Below are 6000 nucleotides of genomic sequence, written 5' to 3'. Positions count from 1 at the left end.
TGAGCAGGGATATGTTATAGAAGATACTCTGGGAAAATAAAAAGTTAAAAGGGGTCTGAACTCCATGACCATAGTAATGAGTCTTCCTTCTTAATGGGTCAGAGGGTACTAATAACTCTAGACCACTTCTAAAGCAAGATGGGCCTGGACCCCACTTTTCCTGTTAACGCACATGCATATCTGCATTAAGGAGAATCCATTTATTCACAAAAAGATACTTGCTTAATGCCTCTTAAGGCAGATGCTTTTAGTGCCCTTCACCACAGCTACATGTCCCACCTCTGGCTCTAGCTGGGTTTGGACTGGGCATTTGTGAGCAAACAGTGTTCTCAAGTTTCTAAAGCACCCCTCTGCAGCTCTCTGCCTCAAAGCTCAGCCCTAGCAGAGGTTTAGTCTGGAAGTACAAAGGTCTTAATATCCCAGAGGATAGGACAACCCTCATCCAGTGGGGGATAGGAACCCATTTCCTGTCCTCTGTATGGACCATTTCCAGAAGCTTCTAGAATCTTCTCAAAGTTTCTTTGCCTCCAGCAAAGGCCTTGATAACCTCTCTTTAGCTGATTTTTCTTTTATTTTTAAAAGATTTTTATTTGTTTATTTGAGAGAGAGAGAGAGAGAGAGAGCACAAGCAGGGGGAGTGGGAGAGGGAGAAGCAGACTCCACGCTGAGCAGGAAGCCCGATGCGGGGCTCGATTCCAGGACCAGGGATCATGACATGAGCCAAAGGCAGATGCTTAAACGACTGAGCCACCCAGGTGCCCCTTGTTGACTTTTCCTTCTCCCTTGCCTTACTCCTCTCATTTCCTCACTTCTTGTATCTGGTATCATCTCTCAAATAAACCACTTGCCCCCATGGCTGTCTCTAATTTCAGGATAATGCTACTGAAAGCATCAGCTGTCCAGTAGGCACTGTTGGGGTACAACAGGGAGCAACACAGACAAAATCCCTCTGTTCATTGTGCTTCCATTCTAGTGGGAGAGATAGGTAATAAACAAGAAAAATATTTGTGTATGTGGTAGGTCATCGATGGGCACAAATGATTCTGAGAGAAGTAGATCAGGTAGAGGGTTTGGGCTGAAGATTTGCAGGAACATATGCAAACCCTGGCTTGAGGTCCCTCTTTTAGGCTCTTTGATATGTAGACCTCATTATGTATATTAAGGAGAAATGGTTTTGCTTTTCAGTGCCAATAAACACAATGAAAGTTGTAATGAGATTTTACCTTGTTTGGAGGTTGTTTTTGTATTTCACCAAGTGTGAGATGGTAATTAAGTTTTACCCTAAGCCCATCCTCTTGTCTCAGGAAAGGAAAAAGCAAAGGCAGTGCCCTCTCTGTTCCCCACCTGCCCACCCCTCACCCCCTTACCACTGAGCGAGCCTCACCAGCTGGGGCCCAGAACTGCCCATGATGTGGAAGTTCCTTCACGTCATGCAGGGGGCTTAAAGCATGACAACCATATCCAGATGTGGCATTTAAGAGTGAGTAGTGGTGAGAGGAAATTTGTGACGTTAACTGGTTTTAGAAGCTAGATATTTCCATCTGATTGTGGTGAAAAGAATTAAATGAAGTTCCATTTAGAGTTGGAGAGGCATCCCCAAAGAGGGGTCCTTGCAACAGATACAATCATTGCAATGTAGGATTTTTAGCCATGGGAGGTATCTCAAAGACATATGTCCATTCTGCACTTGTAGAAAACTTAGTGGAATTTCCAGGGACGTACTAGAGCCTCCTAATTTATTATTCACAGAATTTAAACTTGTTACAAGCGATTCCCCTTTAAAGGAGGTCAGGAGACTATTTGCTCTGATTCAAAAGGTGTTGGTTTGAAGTCTTCTTTTTTGGGTCTTGAGTTTTTTCCCTGGAACATGTATTAGAAATGCCGTTGTTTGGCCTGGAACTTTTCAAAGGCCCACAGAGCCAATGTTTCTGCTATCACCTGGGACGATTTGATTGAAAAGAAGGAAGTAGCTGTGGTCATTGTGAACAGTGTTTCCTTTCCTTAATGATGAGTTCCCTTAGAATGTCTTGTCTTAGTTTCAGTGTTTGCAAAGGCAGGGCTGAGACAACACCTGGGAGCAGGGAGTTTATTTGGGAGTGATCTCAAGGAAGCAGGGCTGAGGGGGCAGGGGAAAGAGAGAGGACAATCAAATGCATGTTGATGAGCGGGTTCCTGCTGTGGGGACAGTTCCACTGGGGTCTTTGTGAGATACCTCGTGGAACATGCCTCATATCCAGCCTACCTGAGGCTGGGAGGAGAGCCTGGGGCATTTACCCACCAGCTCCCATGCCCCATTGGTTGAGGGCTGCTCCAGGGGTGTCAGCTCCCCCTTCACTTCTGAATAGACCTCCCTTTCCTGTAGGGTCAGAGAAAGTTCTCAGGTAGAGAAGAGAGAAGCTGATGGTGGAGGTGGGAATAGCTTCCAGGGAGCCAAGGGGACTAGCTGGGCTGCTATAACAAAATACCGTACATAGACTGGGTGGCTTAAACAATACACATTTATTTCTCACAGCCTGGAGGCTGAGAAGACCCAAGTCAGGCTGAGAAGACCTCATGGTCGGGGTCCTGTGAGAGCTCTTTTCCTCTCACATGATAGAGAGAGCAACTCTATGATTTTGTTCTTGTTAGGGCACCAATTACATCATGAGGACCTCACCCTCATGACCTCATCTAGACCTAATTACCTTCAAAGGTCCAACCTCCTAATACCATCACATTAGAGGTTAGGGCATCCACCTATGAATTTTTGGAGGACACAAACACTTAGCCCATAGCAGACTGCAACATACCTGCATGGAAAAGAGGAAAAATCCTCTTTTGCTGGCATTTCTGTAAGGTTAGTGGAATCCCTTAATCTGGGGAGGAATATTCTAAATCTCATTCAAGGGTCACAAACCCAAACACCAAAGGTGAGTGAAACAGGCTGAGGGTAAGAAGAGCAACAGCAACATCAAAATGATAAATGTCAAATGACGGTTGTGGGTGGTAGTTAATCCCACTGGGAACCCTCAGGGCAAGTGTAGAACCCGTACTTCAGAGTTATCTTATCCAAGTGGGTGAGGGAGCTGGGGTATTTATACACCAACTCCAGTCAGTCACTGGTTGAGGGTGGTTCCTGGAAGAGGGGTATTAATCCCCTAGCACTCCTGGCCCAATGGGTGTGGGGGCCAGAGGGGTTTCCAGCTCCCATGGGAAGTCCTTAGGGGAACAGCTGCAGCTGCTGGTTTTGGAAATTGGACCCACAGGCACTATTAAGGTCAGGCCCCAAGGGGTGATAGGTGGGGCAGGGACACTGCAGATTTACTCCTTTAACACTCAATATTAGAGCTTACCATATTTTACCTGAATTTCCTTCAACGGTGCTTGGTACATAGCAGTTGCTCAATAAATCTGTTGACTGACCTCTTTATCTATGTGAATATCTCATCTGCCAGAGGACAGGAACTGTGACTTCTGCTGGATGCATGCTAAGTGATCAATAAATGTTTACCAAGTAAACAACTCTTAGTGCAATAGACTGGATATACAAGGTGTTTGGTGGTGAGTGACGAGCCATTGGCTGCCCCTTGGCTGGGTCACTGACACCCAAATTATCACAGGAATTGTTTTCAGCACCATTTCTTTTTGCCAGGGATGTAAGAGCTGCCAGAAACAGGAGATCGCCTCATGAGTGGAAAATAGGAATGGGGAGAGGTCAGCTCCCAGTCATTGATCTCCAAGCAGAAGGAGTCTTTGCTTTTCAAACTAATACTGAAAAGCCAAGAGGAATGGTAGTTGCTGGGGAAACTGGCTGCCAATGTCCTCAGGCCTGTCCCTTGGCTCACTTTCATTTGTAGAAGGTTTAGAAGAAGCCTCTATGGCTATACTCGGGAAAAGTTAATGAACAGACTCAAGTTCTTTGACCAGTGGTCTGGAGTCTTTGAAACCCTGCCAATCCAGCTTCCCTCTGAAGCTGGGGCCCATGTGACAGAGGACAAGGGTGTGTCCCTGCAGTTGTCTCAGCACCCACCAGAGACACGTCCCCCCTTACCAGCCCACCTGGTGCCAAATGGAGGCCATTTGCTCTCCTTTGAATTAATGCCTGGGGTCACAGCTGTTCCAGGATGGCCTTATTGGGGAAAGCTCTTAGTTTTAAAAAAATAAATTTAAATGGTTTGAGTAGGTATTAAATGCACATAATTCATAACTGAAAAGGTAGAAAAGAGTATATAATGAAACTCAGTCTTCCCCTCACCCCATGCTTCCATCCAGTTTCTCTTCTTTAGGGGCAAAGAGTGCTTCTAGGTTATAGTAAATTCTTTCAAAGATAGTCTATGCACATACAAGTACATCAAATAAGTCTCTCTCTCTCTTTCTCACACTCACACACACAAGCACATGTGTATGTACACACACATGCACATAAATTCCCGACAGAAGCACATATTACATAATGTTCTCTACTTCACCTTTTTCACTTAAAATATATATTGGGGTCACTCTGTATTGTTGGCATAATTCTACCTCAATATCTATAGAATACCCCTTTTATATGGATGTGCCATAATTCATCTAGCTAGTGCCCTGTTGAAATTTAAATAGTTTCCAGTATTTTCCAAGGATAACAGAAGCTCCTTGAATATACATCATTCTGCACATGCACAAATATGCCGATGGCATGAATTTATAGAATTACAGAATTAAAGGGTATGCACATTTAACATTTTGATAAATATTGCTAAGTTCCCCTCCATGGCAATTGTTCTTAACTGTCAAGGACAGCGTATTTATCTTTTCTTGCTTATTAATTCTTCAGCTCCAGCTCGGGGGCCAGCTCCTCAGCCACGCCCACTGCCTGAGAGCATTAACTCTGAGTTGGTGGAGAGCTGACCTCATAGAATGACTGGGACTTAAATTTTGAGGACGGTTCTGTCTGAATTCCAGCGCATGTAGGAGGCAACTTTAGGCAGTGCTTCTCAGTGTGGCTGATACTGCCCTCTAGGTGAGGTTTTGGAAATGTATGGGGACTTTTTTTGGGTGAGCACAATAATAGGGGTGCCTACTGGTGTTAAGGGGAAGGGGACCAGGATGCTGGGTGTCTGGCAACCCCTGAAAGAGACAAGCACAGGATGTTGAATGACCCACTGGACATTCAAGTAGGTGAATAAAGCCTGTCTATAATGATGCAAGCCTAGGGGGTGCCTGGGTGGCTCATTGGTTAAGTGTCTGCCTTTGGCTCAGGTCATGATCTCGGGGTTCTGGGATCAAGCCCTGCTTGGAGCCACTCATTTGTGCAGAGAGAACATTAGTACACATTTCTTCCTCCTTACCATGCTATTAAGCAATGGGCTTGACTACACCATCCAACCTGTAATCACTTCTTGTGGACAAGCCTGAGATCCGAGGTCCCAGATTCTACTGCGGAGGTGGGCAGAGATTTGGGGTTTTAAGAAAAGCAGGTTGGGCTGCTTTGCATAGGGATAACTTTGAGCAATGTCCAAAGGGCATGTTGGTGGGAAAGGTAGCCCAAAGAGAAAGAGGAAATGGTTTCACGCTAAAAAGCAGTGATATTTGAACTGTGGGGATTTGTCCCATAAATGTAAAAGTTCTATTTAGATTTTCATTCCTTAAGGAATAGCACAAACCTGTAGTATGTGCAACAAAATGTTAAAAACTGGCAGCCCAGAAATGAGAGATCTGTGCATATATTTTCCTAGCACCCGGGATAATGAGTGAAGGAAAGAGTTTGTTTACCAGCTTCTGTGACTTCCCTGGAGATGGCTGGCAACAGACGGGCCTCCAGCTGAGCGGGGAGCTTCGGGGTGCTAGGCCCAGAGGCTGCCGAGGACTTGCAAAGGAGTGAGAATATGATCTTATCTGCCAGATTGTGTTTCTTATGTAAGTTTCTGGAGCTGGGAGTGGAAAGGAAAAAGAGATTCAGTCTTTGAGCAAGCATGTTGGTTGATGGAGTGCCTGGATGGTTCAGTCAGTCGGTTGGGTGGCCAGCTCTTGATTTTGGCT

Source organism: Phoca vitulina, unplaced genomic scaffold, assembly GCF_004348235.1.
Source record: "Phoca vitulina isolate PV1807 unplaced genomic scaffold, GSC_HSeal_1.0 scaffold10, whole genome shotgun sequence".
NCBI lineage: Eukaryota > Metazoa > Chordata > Mammalia > Carnivora > Phocidae > Phoca > Phoca vitulina.
Note: the sequence above shows the minus strand (reverse complement) of the source record.